This window comes from Pseudopodoces humilis, chromosome 1 (assembly GCF_049639895.1).
Source record: "Pseudopodoces humilis isolate 2021_Gansu_Grassland_sample_001 chromosome 1, ASM4963989v1, whole genome shotgun sequence".
Taxonomy (NCBI): domain Eukaryota; kingdom Metazoa; phylum Chordata; class Aves; order Passeriformes; family Paridae; genus Pseudopodoces; species Pseudopodoces humilis.
In genome coordinates, this window is record NC_142200.1 from 62,333,653 (window position 1) to 62,348,695 (window position 15,043).

General features: G+C 37.1%; 1 long non-coding RNA gene across 1 annotated transcript; it reads right to left on the minus strand.

The window, feature by feature from the left end:
* Positions 1-384: 384 nt before the first annotated feature.
* On the minus strand, positions 385-11,883 carry LOC148185106 (uncharacterized). Its single transcript, XR_015774011.1, has 5 exons — positions 11,786-11,883; positions 10,460-10,540; positions 7,242-7,369; positions 1,916-2,103; positions 385-1,106 (listed from the first exon to the last, which is right to left on the minus strand). It is a non-coding gene; the product is annotated as an uncharacterized LOC148185106 (long non-coding RNA).
* Between the last annotated feature and the right edge of the window lie 3,160 nt (positions 11,884-15,043).

Below are 15,043 nucleotides of genomic sequence, written 5' to 3' on the forward strand. Positions count from 1 at the left end.
AAAACAAAATCGGTTCAGTTTGCTCAATACATTGAAATTATAAAAAATTCATATTGTACTAATTCATAATAAATTCTTTCATTTCAGTAGAATAATATTTCTTGATTAAATATTCAATATTTGTAAACAAAATTTTTACACAGAAAGTCACTTAACAATCACTTTCCAAGAAAGTTCTTATTGTTATTGTTTTTACTTAGTTTTGCTCATTATTTTTAATTTGCTAAAAAAATTTTCTGATATGCTTCATCATATTACTGTTGGAACTTTGTGACTCTGTAGTTGATATTTTCTCTGTGTTTGTCTCCTGAATTCTTTACTTTTCAAAGTGAATACTGCAATCTCCCATGACAAAATAGCCAGAAAGGTTCAAGAGCATATCAGTATGACAGAAAAAAGCCACAACAGGCATGCTTTCACCATGTTTAAACTGGTTCAAGGAAGGAAAGGCATAAGATCTCCCTGAGGCTAATAGTCTGTAGTTTGGAATATGTATAAAATGTGTGGATCTGTTTGGGGGTTTTTTTTGAGAAATATGAAACCCAGTGGTGAAGTGAGAAGGTGGATGAAAGATATCTGAGGAAACTGTCAAGAAAAAAAAATTCGGAAAGTGAAATTATTCACTGCCCATGAGCCTTTGGTTGTCATGTACACATGGGCCAGAATCTGTCGAGTTACATTTGGAACAATATTTGATCAGCCGAAAAAAGGAATGTATTGATTCAGATCTTTTGAGACATCTTGACCCTTTCTCAACTGCTAAGTGTTAGAACAAGTTAAATTGTAATTGGATCACAATGTTTGGTCTGTGGCTACTACTGCTATACAATGCACACAGAATTGTACAAGAAATTTTTTCATCATGGGCAACTTGCAAGAGCAATACATCAGCCTGGTTTTTGTCAATGGTAGTATCCACAGCCTGTGAGAGGGAGGTGCCCTGACAGCAGGTCATCAGCTGATTAGATTTTACATTGACATGATCCTTTCCAAGTCCAGCACAAGTCCTCAGGTCGTGTGCCACTATTTGAAAGAAGCCCTTGCTGAAGCAGGAAAGCTGTGCAGCGTCATTCAGTGCAGTGCAATGCTCTGACCGTCCTGAAGATCTGCAGGCAGTAGAGACAGGTCAGTGCTGCACTCCTCATGGACCAATTAATACTGCCTGAAAAGGACACAAATGAATATTCCTCCCTGGAGCTGCACAGCTCAGCAGAAATGTAATGGCTCTGCCCAGTGGAGCGAGGACTTTGCCAGGCTCTCCAAATCTGCCCATCCAACAGCACCACACCATAGGACCTGCACCACAGAGGCAGGAGCCAGATCCACCCTCCTGAGGAGAGGGTTACTGGGGCAAACGAACATGTACAGACAAGACTGATAATGCTTTCATCAGCATCAAAATAGGAACAAATTGATGTACTACAACTGAGAAATATGTCTTTTCCCAGTCAATTTTGATGGCTGTTTAAGTGTGAAAGTTATGTTTGAAAGATGGGGTTAGAATACTGGTTAAAAGTGGGATATATTTTGTGTTGAGGAGAAAAAGTGAGGTGAGGACAGAGGTAATATTTTTGCAAGGCTTCTATTTTTAGAAAACAATATTCTTTCTTTCATCTTTACAGTATTATTTCACTGTAGAAATATATTTAATATGATCTTTTAATCTTAAATATGTTTCGTAGATAGTGCTACTGTTTTCAAGAAGACCTTTAGGCTCTAGACTTTCAGAAGAAGGCTTTAGCCACTTCTAGAATTATAATAAAGGAACAGGAAAAATTCTGCACAACACAAATAGTCTATTTTGCTACTTTTAGAAAAGTAGAACTGAAGGCAAATCCACTAGAGATTATCTAAATAACTTTTGTCATAACAGGAGGCAAAGAGTTTTAGAAAGGAAGAAGTTCTGTAAACTTACGTAAAATCTGATTTTCACAATTAAAAGTACGGAAGGAAATACAGATTTATTAGTGTCTTGGTCTTCTTTCTCAGACTTTTCTTCCTAGCTGAATGAACAGCTACATCCAGTAATGTGCCTGCATTTGGTGCAGTTGCTCTTCACAACACATCCAGCTCCAGTGGAACTGTCAAAGGTGTTTGGCATACCTGGAAAATTAAGTGACTCTTTCATTCTTTGAGCATGACAATGCTGATTATCATCAGCAATCTTAAACTGCTTCAGCAGCCTGCACCCTGTCTATTTACAGGGAAGAAAGAACCTGTTCTCAGTCCTATTTAGTCTTTGGCCTCTTTTCTTGGAACATCAGCCAGGACTCAGATTCTGACAGTTCCTATGTGCTGAAGAGTAAAACTCAAGTTGCAACCTGAGTGCTGTCCTGTACATTCCAGCTCAATAAGTTTTGAGAGATGGTGATTTCTAATTTGAATTCTGTGGCTGTACAGAATTACAGTTTAAAATAGTACAGCTTTTCATCTGTAAAGTGCAAAGGCTTTCTGTTTCTTCAGCATGTGAAAGATACTTTTTTTGCAAGGATCTCATACCTTTATCTGGCTTTGAATCCATACTTGTTCAGTAACTATGCAATGCATTTTTACCATTGTCACCAATGCTCTGGTGATAATTTGTCAAAATATATTTGTGGAGTAGGGTGTGAATACAGCAACCTCAGCCTCAGAAAAACCTCACATTGAGAAAAAGTCACAGAATTACAGATGTGCTGTCATTAGTTTAAGGAATACCAGAGATGTGGGACAGGTAGTTTCGGGGGACAGCTCAACTCAAAAGTAATATCTCAACCACATTTTTTTTATTGTGGTTATCACTAGAATTTTCTGATGAGGCTAAAATTCAGTGACACTTAAAAGAAACCAGTGATTGAAAAGCTTTGGGTCCCTCTTTAGAGTTCTGGGATGTAATAAGATTCCTGCCAGTCCTGCAAGTCACATTTTACTTTCTCTAGCTGGATGTGGGATTTATTCCAGGCAGAGGCCCAGGGAGTGATATGGCAATCCATCTTAGTATAATTATGTGAGCACTGCCACATAAGATCTGATGCCCTCAGGACAGAGCATGCTTCCAACTGCTTTGTAAAATTATCTTAAATACTTCATCAGGGCAGTTCACATACCAGTTCCATAAGTGCTTCTTTCTAAAGCTTCACAGGGATATAGGTGAGGGAATTAGTCCACACCAAGCTCATTTTTGGCACACTGAAATACTTGTGTTGGTATGATACATCTCAGAGGATATATTACATGAGGAGATAGGAGTGCAAAGTATAGAGTTTTGGAAGTGTCATAACTTTGCAGCAGATTAACCATTTCTTACTGTTCACATGGAAACTTCTTTCCTTATTGAGTGCTACTGTATCCAGCACAGGTCTCCAATTTTCCATTCCTTACTGCTTTTCATCTCTTAATCCTATTTACATTTTTTCTCTGAAGTCATCTTAACTGTATGTCATGTTCTTACTTAAATAGCTGAATTGATTCTGCCTTTGCACTCATGTTTTGAATTTGAGTGCTGCTGTACCTGGTACATACCTTTTCCAAAGATTTTTGCTTTTCAGATTCTCAAACACCATGAACACCAAAGGACTGTAGAGGAAGTGGCTTGTATGTGACCAATTTTGAGCCTTTTTTGTAAATTTCACTTCAGTCAACTGAGTGGAAAATTTATGGCTACTTGGTGAAAGTGAAGCTCACACACACTCTATTGGCATAATTTACACCACTAAATAGTCTACATGCTACATTTCCAAGCATTTAAAAATGCATTTTTCTATATTTTCTTCACTAGAAGTCATTACAACTTTGAATGAAAATGTAGCATTAATTAAGCTTCCATGAGAATTTATAAAAAAATATCTCTGAATTCTTCTTCATATTCTTCTGCTATGTGGTGTAGTAATTCCTGGCAGGCAAGCTAATGGCAAGTCTCCCAGTTTAAGGAGTGATATACCAGACTGATGGTGGTCAGACCCCTTTATTAGCATTGAATTAAGTTTCTGTGTTATTATCATCAGAATGCATATTACTCTTGACTATTTTATCATTCACAAACCATCTTGACCATTATCTAAACGGTTGCAATCATACCAACAGTGGCTCCAGTAGAAATTTGCTAATTTCTTCCCTAGATGGGAACCTAAAATCCTGCTCTCTATTTCTTAGCCACTTTCCTCCTAGGCTTGCACAGGAATTACGAGAGCATGGGATAACCCTTGGCTGGAACATGGTACTGGACACAGAGAAAACCACAATCATCAGAGTCACAGTAATTAATTATTCTACCAAGAGAACAAGGATCACAGACATTCATAAGAGCTTTGAAAACGACCTGCAGCTCATCCACCAAAGCAAACCTATATTTAATAGAACATTCATGAGATTTAGCCAAATACTACCACAATTACCTGAACAATTGCTCTCTATCAGATAACCTGCCTCTCCCTGCGTGGCTCAGTGCTGCAAATGCTATTCTACAGTGTCCTCACTGAAGTCTGGAAGAGGCTGTATTTGAGCTTCTTTCATTATAGTCCTGATCACTCAGCTGTTTGCATTCACTCATCTCCTTCAGCTGCCTCTTTGCTCAACTACCAAGCTGGTTTGCTAAGCTTCCTGACTTTGATGACACCTAAGCTGTGTCATTCTCACTGCAAAACCCAATAGATACAAAAGAAAATGTTATTATTTAGTAACTTGTCTCCAGCCATAAGCAACACGTTCGCTGGTTCCCTGTTTTACAGTTGTGCAAGCATTGTGCAGCCTCCTCCAGCAGAAGAGATCCCACAGCCGAGGCAGCTTTCCCTGCCAGTGAGGCTGAGGTCTAGGACAATGAGAAGGCCGGATGTGCTGAGCTATTGTTTTATGCAAGATACGTAACTGTTGAAAGCTCTTAGATTACTTCATTGACTTGAAAGCAACAAAGCTTCATTGTATATTTCTCAGTCTTTAACTGTAAGTTTTCTTTCTGTCTTGACACCAATGATTCTTCTACTCCCTCCAGCCTCTTCCGTAGTTCACAGGCCACAGACATCCATAACCCTGCACTCCCTACCCTCTCCTTCTCCAGGGCCTTTGTTCAGAAGTGAAACGTGATGAAAAAATAATACCAGTAAAGAGTTCCTCTCTTTGCACTTTAAAGCATCATTTCTTCTGACTTTTATTTAAATTATTTTTTTTTAAGTAAGAATTTAAGGAAGAGGGAGGCTGGGTTTGTTTTGAGTCCTCTGAAATGGTAATAATTCTGAATTTTATGTTCTTTAATAATAAATTTATGCTTCAATTCCTTGGCTGGCTACAAAAGTAAGAAAAAGATCAGGATTTAAGATATAAACACACTCAAGTACTGTCAAGAATGTCATCATTATCCTGAAATAAGGTTTTACAGTAAATAAAAAGACAAAAAAAATAACCTACCCTCATTTCCCCCTCTTTATAACTCAGTTTTCTAAATACTAATGTTACCTTTATTAAAGCTAGAATTTTCATACTAATCTCAAATATGCACTTCATCCCTTTTTAGAATATAATACTTCATGGTAGCTGCTTGTGATTTCCCCTGTAAGAACCTCTGGAAAAGCTATGTTTACTTATGACAGCATATACCGATAAAAACTGATTCAGATGAGTAAATAACCACAAAAGTGAGGAATTCATCTTGATAATAAGTTGTGTGAGAAGTCATTTACTTTAATTGCAAATTTATGAGAAGGGTCACTTTTTTATTTCTCACATATGAAATCAAGAAACCCTTTATGATTTGTTTTGTACCACCACTGGATAACCCTCATAATTATGCCCTAGAATAAGAAAAGTAAATCTCTGACTGTGGTTTAGAGCACAGGCATAAAGTAGTCAAGTCTATCCAACCCTTTCTGAACCATAGGGTCATCTATGTGTCTTTTGCAATACATCATTTTCTAGTTTAAGTGACCTAGATAGTATGATGTGATTAAGGTTCTTGTTATTTTAACTTCATTTACTATATAAGTCATAAGCCAGAAAGTTGCATGTTCATATTCCCACAGTGTGAGCTCATATTACACAATATACTTACTGTCAGGAATGAAGACAAGATAATTATAGTTTTAAGGAAGCATAAATCCACCCTTTCTGGAGCACAAACGAGTAATTAAAGAACTTGTAATTGGTTGTTGTATGAAGAGATTTTACAATTATGACATTTACCAGCCAGTTCATGTGCCTCTTTCAGAATACTTTAAAAGATGCACTTTTTAAAGGAAAAAATAACTCAGTCACTGGAAACCACCTCAGTGAAATTCTCTGCTTTTGCCACTCTACATCTTTACTGATCTCTAAAAGTTTTCAAAATTTTGTTTAAGTATAAAATGGGTTTTATTTTCCCTTATTATAAAGCATTACATATGCTAAAGCCGACAACCCCAGAAAGTGAGGTTTGAAGAACATATTTAAAATTACCCAAAAAGACAAATATTACAGTACTTAATACGGGCATTTTTATAGAATACAGAGCTGATTTATGGTACCGCTATATTAAAAATTAAAGTGATTGAGCCCCATGAAATTTAAAAATATTCCTTTTTGGGTGGATGGGAGGAAAACTTGGGGTATGGTCTCTCCTCTATGCATGTAGGGGGAAAAAAACTATCAAATGGTTATGTCCAGGTTTTTTGATAACAAGACTCTGCATGCAAAAAGAGCAAAAGTTTCATCGCATATCAAACAACATTTTCTACTGAGACACAAAGTCAAGAAGGGGGAAGTAATATCAAGGAATTTCTTTCAATGATATATCTTGACTAAAACAACAGCAAATATTTGGAGATACTTTGATACATTTGAAATATTGTAATTTAATCTAATCTCATCAAAACATCATATGAAATAGTTATATTTCAGAATTACTTTTAAAATATCTGAAAATATTATTAAAATTAGTATATCCAGGAGAAGAAAAAAGACCCATAAATACCTGTATAAATCATATACACCTACAGAAGTACACCATTTAATCCTATGTAATAGGATGGTCATTTTAGCTTTGCCTGCCTTGCTATTTTTTTTTTTTGTGTACACCCATTTCCTGCAGAATATAGAATCATCCTCCATTACTATGCAGTTTTATTACTTTTCATCAAAATCAGAGCAAAGTGGGAAAAGAAACAAACAAACAACCTCCCCAAACAAAACTAACTAGAATTTTTATTCCTGCCAAAAGTGGAGCTTACTCCCCAGGCTTACCAGGTCATACAAGTAATCCGAGAGCCTTATCCATAGAGAAAAACTTACTTCCTTACCTCAGTTCTCTCTGTCTGCAATTCTCTGTAGCATGGTTGCAGTGAGGAACTGGTCTTGGCTGCCTTGGCTACAGCAACATGTTACTAGAGGAACTGGTCTTCCATAATATATTCTGAAGAAATTTATCCTGTTCAAAGATGAGATTTCATTTACAATATCAAAGCAGTATATCTGCCTGGTGACTACTTTCACAATTATCTCCTGGTCTTTAAAGGTGTCCAATGAACTGTGAAGTCTGCTGCATCTGCTGTGTGCTCAGGATAAAATGTATGTGATTTGTTGCTATTTCATATTTTTTCACTAAAATAAAAATATTAAGATTAAGGCTAGGAAATTTCAAGATGCTGAGTCCAACAGACTCTGTAGTCCATTCTTGCTTTAGAATACAATGAAGATGATGCAGAGACTTTGGGTTGCCTAGGAAATGAAAGCACAATGAAGTACTCCAGGAGATGCAATGAGTACTTCAAGCTTCCAGATGAAACATTTGTATAAATTCAATGTACTCGAAACTTACTGAGAGGTATTTATGTTTTTTAAATGAATTGTCCTAACAGGTTTAGGGATCTAGTGTTGTACACAGATTTTCAAACAATAAAAGCTGTGAAAAGAGAGGAAGGTATTTTTTCATTCACCAAATTTCCTCAAGGTCAGAATATAAAGGGAAAAATTAAAAGAACACTCTACAGCTGAGGCATGTGTAAAGAGGAAGCAGCACATTGGTAGCAGTAGATACTGCCAGTGGAAGAGGAAAGTGCAATCTGTGAATACACTGCTGTGTCTGTACTAAGATGGACACTAAGATGCTTTTTTATGTTATTTACAGAAAAGTGATGAACCTGCAAGTTCTTCAACAACATTTTGATCCCTCGAGCTTGCACACCAAAATCTTATTTGCTGTAAAACAAAATCTCTGGAAGAGACTAGAAATGAGAATCTCACAGCCAGAACATGGCAGTGTCTCTTCACACAGTCTTTTTTCCCAGGCCAGGCCAGGCATTTTTTTGGCTAGCAAGGTGACCACGACAGCGCAGCACTTACTGACCACTTTTGGCTGGAATGCCCTACAGTTGGCGGTTGAGTCCTTGAGCCAGTACGTGATGTATTCCCAGCACGGCAGCTGCATTTGAATCGCTCAGATGATGAAGTTGGCCAGTGCTGGTGCATAGCAATGGGGTAACCCAGAAAACACATTGTGCAGCCTAGCTCGAATACTACATCAGCGCTGCTGCATTCCCTGCAGACAGTCACTTGTCTGGCAAAGAAACAAGGTTACAGATATAGAGAAGGCTCTCTAAGTGCTTAAGCTCCAGTTTATGTTATGAACAGCAGCGCCACGTAATTCAGAACTGTCCCTGACTATGTCAAAATGTCACTAGTTTCCTAGCATATGAGGCCACAGTGCTGGCATTAGAAATAACATGTTTTTCTTTTGGCCTGAGGGAGAATTGAAATGCCTCTCTAAATAGACCTCACTTCTTGCCATAAACGCTATAGGACACAAGGATTAAAGGTTTTGACTGAAGGCAGCATTCTTTGTGGAATTAAAAAAGAGGAATGAAAAAGAAAAAGAAAAAGAACAGCGTTGATGTGTAAGAGCAGAGTTGTGTTCTGTGTTATCCACTGCAGAGCATATAGCAGTTGTGCAGGTTCACTGGCACAGCAATAGCAGTGAAGAAAATAAATCTAAATAATATGAGTCTTTAAAAATATGAATATGAAATGTGTATCTATATCTATGATATGTATATACACACATGTATATATACCTGTGTATATACTTCCATGTAATTGGCTAAAATAGAGTGTGTGTATATGTGTACACACACATTTTAGCCATCATCCTGAACCTTTCCTCTTGCTCATGAGTAAACGTATTATAAAGTTTAGATATTTAAACCAAAGATTACTTGCAAAGTATTTCTTTGTTTTTAAATACCTTTAGAGATTCCTTGATTTTATCCAAAGGCAGAGGCGAATTGAGAACAAAAAAATCAAGAGATTTTTTGTTATGACACACAGGGTACAAAATTCTGTTCTTCAGAGAATTAGTGAGCCAAGATTAAAATACTTATCCAGTCTCCATAATCCAATAAACCAACTTAATTTTTGAAATATCTTATGCTTTTCACTTGTAGGTACAAACTATTGAGCAACATGATACATTTATTAAATGTTTATTCAGATATATTAGGAATATACCTTCCATATAAAGCTCTGTTAACTTCCTTAGAGAACCACCCTCTGCAATTCTGCATGGACAACCCAGAGATCTGCTAAGAGGTCTCCCTGTGCTGGAAGAGTACAAAAGGTTGACCATTTGTCTGTTCTGTTCTCAGCTTGTGGGAAGACCAACCATTCCAAAAAGAAGCAATATTTCCTACCCCTGCTTTCCTGTTGTTCTTAAAGAAGAAATCTCTGAACATTTTAAGTCACTCATCCATTACTGCAGCAATGCTTTCCCAGATCCATCAGGGCAGAGCTCATCCCACTGCTTCAGCCAGAAGCAGGGCAGCAGAGGGAGCACTGAAGCAGACCCTGCCCCAGCCTCCAGCCACTTCCCTGGGAAAAAGGTGTCCATGACTGCCTGGAGTTGCAGAGTTTGAAAACCTTTACTCGCACTTTGATGGGCATTTTTTTTTTTCCAATCAGGTTGAAGACACAGCCACAATAACATAATTATAAAATTAATTATACGTTGTTGAACCTAATTTGATTGAGGGTTAAATAATAATTTAGATCTATTCTGGTAACTTTTGATTTGATGCCATAATTTTTCACTAATTAAAGCAATATCAAACCTATTGTTTGTAATTTACATCTACTCATTTGTTGGACAACATGACAACAAGTGTTCTGTAAGCATCAGCTTAATGTCAGTTTCTTATTTAAAGGCTGTTTTGCCTTTAAAGTGGAAAGAGAAAATTTTCAGGTGCAGAGAAACACTGTCTATTGCCCCCCCAAACCCATGACAACAATTCAAATAAATTTTAAAGAAAGTAAGAAAAAAGAAAAAAATGCCATGGCACTTGGACATGAGTGTCAAGATAAACAGTCAAGTATTTGTGAAGTTGATTCTCAGAACAAAGGGAATGAGCAGTGAAATTCATGGCCCCTAAATCACTGATTTATCTCTCCCTGAAGCAAGACATTTGGGAAAAAAAAAAAAAAAGTAAAAACAAGAACTGAAAGTCACATATCCAAATCTATCACTTACCTGTATGAACGCCATAATTACCAAAGTTCTGGGTATTCTCAGTTCCCTCTGACTTCCTTATCAATACAGACAAGTCAGAACCTTTGAGAAAAGGCAGATCACATAGTTAAGAACCAAGGAGCGATTGAAACGTATAGTTGCAGACATTCAAGATTAAAACTACTTTCTTTAAGCATTGTTCTTCAGATCCTGTATTTTTTTAATAAAGTTGCTAGCACAAAGAGATGGTTGTGAGAGCTTGCTAAACTGTGAAAATAGAAAGTATTAAGCATAAAAATGCTACTCATTATCAGGGGAAAAAATTAGAAAGAGAGTGGGGTTTGGAATTTGGAAACTGTAATAATAGTCAATCTCCTATGCCTAATACTATTTAATCACAAACTTAATAAAAATAGAAATATACAGTTCCTTTTAGAAAGCTAACAGATATTTCCTGATGTGAACACACTATGAGTCTTGTTAATCGCATCCTGATCCATTGCATGCTGTTACATATAGCAACAGGATTATGCAAGTGGGGAAAAAAAGACAAAGTAAAAAATCCGATCTGACCCACTCTTTCTACTTTTTTTTTCTCTCTTTTTATTTTTTCCGTTTTTTTCTTGTTTTTTCCATTTCATTGAAACAAGCAGTAAACAGTAGTGGATCATCTACTTGACACAAACTTTAATAACAGTGTTCTGGTTTAAGTGTTTATGTTTACAGTTAATAAAACTGAAGCAGCTTCTTTGTAACTGTTTGTTTTGCTTGTGCAACCAGTAAAAGGGGCCAGAACTGTGGCAACTCCTTTTTCATACTCATGATTCTTTTCAGTAATCAAGTGTGGTATGATCAGTCCAAATCAAAGGAAATGGAAAAACCTGCTCTAATAACTGACTCCAAAGTATAATCAAAATCATTAGCAGTGCCACAGAAGGTCTCCCATGTTTATAGTCTTTTAGTTCCCTGCTCCAGTTAGAGAATAGCTGAGCACAGTTGTTGTCATTATTTGTTGGCCATGGATTGCACATGTGAAGCTTCTAATAAGCAAGACAGTGCACTTACAGGTAATTAACATCTGTGAGTTAAGAGCAACTAATTGATAAAAATAGCCAAGAATTCTTCAAAATCAATAACAAATCTACTATATTTGTTTAGGAAGTAAAATATAAGTAGCAGTTTATTCTTTAGCTCCCTCTTTATTCCTAAATCCAACCCTTCATTTCATGTTTCACATTAAAAAAAAAAAAAAAAAAAAGTTCCTTAAAAGTGAACCAATCCACAGTACAACAGATTTCCTCTAAGCAGATAGCATTTTGTAAAACACTTCCCAGTGCAAATACTCACCCTGACTCACGGCTTCAAGGTCACCAGCAGCACCATACACAAGGTGAGTCAATGCTCTCACTTCATAGCTGTTGTGAGCCCTGCTGCTGCCAGCACAGCTGGCTGTGAGGAGGGCTGGGCTGTGGAGGCTGCTTTAGATCCTCTGCACTGAACAGAAACAGGTGAGGCATTCACTTTGGGTTCTTTGAAATCTAGCCTTCCTTGATCTGGACAATTTAGCAAGGAGAAGAAGGAGCATTCTTTTGGATCTCTGAAGTTCCTACACCCTTGTGGCATGTGAAATGTACCCTTCAAATGTACCCCTTTTTTGACTGTGGTGAGGACAGCTCAAAGCCTTGAATTCCTAGGACTAAATTATCAGCTTTTTAACTCTTTTTATAAGATAAATGCAACTTTTTATTTTTAATTTTTTTTTTTATTAATTTAGCAAACAAAATATTGGAAATGATTGGGAAAGAAAAAGCAGAGTTACCCTTATCAGAAGGGGTTCCAATGCATCTCGATTCACTGCTGTGCTTCTATTGATCTTCCATAGAAAAATAGGTACAACACCCTGGAAAGCTACAATCCTGACCTACAGCAAGGACTTGTAGTATAGATGTCACTCAATGTGGAATCCAGTGTATTGCTGGGAAAAAAAAAGGTTAATGTTACAGTCCATGTGAACGGGTGAAGAGCAAGTAGCACAAGAAATTGCTTGCATCTGACACTGGTTAAACGTCCTATTAAAATCCTGCATACCACACAAAAGTGGCAATTTTTAGAAGAGTGTTGAAAGTAGAGATGATTCAAAAAAGACTTGCAAAAATAATTTTATTGCTAATTAAAGAGAAGGTTGAGAGGTGGCTTGATTATACTGTATCATTCATGAAGAGAAACAAGGAGAGGGTACAAATGAGCTCTTTAATCTGGTGGTGAAAGGCATAACAAAAATCAAGGGCCTGACATGGAAGCCAGATAAACTCTTCATCGTTGCAGGTCTTTGGGTCACTAGGGAATGTCCTTTTATGAAGCAACATGAACTATTGGTCTTGGCAGGGATTAGAGGCTGCACTCAAATGGTTGTTACAGGACTTAGCTAATCACTTCCCTCTCCTGAGAGCTCAAGCATAGCAGGCAAAGCCCTCTCTTACCATTTGGTCATCTCACTGACTCAGATACAAGACAAACAAGTAATTTGTGAGATGTTTTGTGGGTAGAAAGTTCATAAAATAAAGCCATCTGCCAGCACAAGAGGATGTGTGTGTGTGTGACTATCCCTGTCAGAACCTCTGCTTGTTGAACAAGAGTGTTGAGAGAGAATAGCTTCATAGAGGCACCATGATCATGACATTCTTGTGGTTACAGAACTATATTTTATTACTCTTCTTCAATAAGTTGCAACTATAAGTCTTCATTGAAGTTTTTAAGGTAGAGATTTCTGCACCTTGAAAGTACATTTTTACTACTTCCAATTTTCTTACCTTCTGTTTTCTTCCCTTGATTTCCTGCTCTCACACACAGGTGGAGCAACCCTCCAGCTGTCATGGCAAATAGAATATTTCAGGAAACCAAGTGAGGTTCATGTTTTCTCTCTGGAATGATGTGGTGGTCATATATGATCCTCATTTTATTACCACCTTCCTTTAGATTAACCACAAATGGGATAAATCTCCGAATAACACAGTGATGTCCAAAAGTGCAGGTCTCTCTAATCTCTTCTCTGAAAAACATCGATAGGAAATTTTTTCTCAGTTTGAATCTCATGGTTCCTGGTTGTTATTTCTCCTTTTGGTCATGGATTTTGCTTAGTTGCCTGTTGCTAATTTAATTAATTGCCTTCTTGCAGGTGGAGAAGTATGGACAACATGGCGGTTGTGAATATTTGCTTTAGGATGTCTGTGCAGCTCTAGGGATGAAGCTGTCTGACAAACGAAAAAGACTGAAATGAATGATTGATGAAGAAACAATGCTTTGCAGAATCTTCTGCTTGTAAAAGGACCAGGTTGGTACAGATTTGTGAGAACTTTGAGAAAACAGAATCACAGAATTGAGGAATTAAGTTGGAAGAAACCTTTGGAGGTTATCAAGTCCAACCTCCTGCTCCAAGGCAGAGAAACATAGATTGCTCAGGTGTTCACAAGAAAGGTCTGATTGTGTATGTAAACCTCTTTTTTAAAATGAGAATAAGAACTAAAGACTTGTTTCTTTCTGATTCTTTTCTTATTTCTCTGAATCTCTGTGGACCTAATTTTTCAACTGTTAACTGAAATGATCAAATTTGTCTTCAAGCTGTTAGAGCTCAGAAGTTTTCTGGATATTTGTTATTGGCACAACAATGACAATAACCTTGTGATTTATAACAAGTCCTTGGTGTTTGAATCCAGGCTGGAAATTCCCAGTGAATTGTCTCCTGATTTGTCTTAGATTTAAATAAACAAATGAGACTAGAAGATACTTCTGGATGTCAGAACACAGGCTTCCTTCACTCAGGTGGTAAATGGGCTTTTAAGAATGTAAGAACATGAGACTGGCAGTACCATGGGTACAGTGTTCTTTCTGCAAATGGGGGAGTGGTGGAAAGGAACTGGACATTTTGAGAGAGATCCTTCTCTTGCTATATGACCCTGTAATCAGATGGGCAAAGACCTTCTGAATCAGAGGTCTCTCAGACTCTCAAGTGCCACAGAGAATCTATCATCTATGAATTTGCTTCCTTGAACTCATTTTCACTTCAAGATTTGAGATGTGTTTAGCTATGATGAGTGTGCAAAATCAATTCTCACATTTTTCACTAGCTGTGGGATAATTTTTCTCAGATGTTCTGGGGGTTCTGCATTGAAAGATATTCCTTCTTATCTATTTTTTCAGTCTTACATGGGTATGAAACATCACAGCATAGTCAGTCTGTCAGATTTTAGAAGCTGCCTCATGATCATTCCTTTTTCCCTACACTTTTACTTCTGTTAACAGCCCCAGACTATGCTATTTCATCAGTTTGGACATGGTCTATAATGCTGAAATTTCACCTTGCATCAATGGAAAAAATTTGCAGATAAATCTCTGGCATAATGATGTCTACTATTACTCATCGAACTGATCTCATTCCCTCATTCAGCTTCCCATCTTACTGTGAAGGAATGTGTAAAGCAATCAGTATTTGTAAACCAATCAGACAGACAGGCAGAAACTCCCTTTCCTATGTTATATTTGTGTTCCTGTCAGTAAGATCAGGGCTTCCTTTCATTCCTTCCTTTAATGTTCTGGTATCATTAGCTT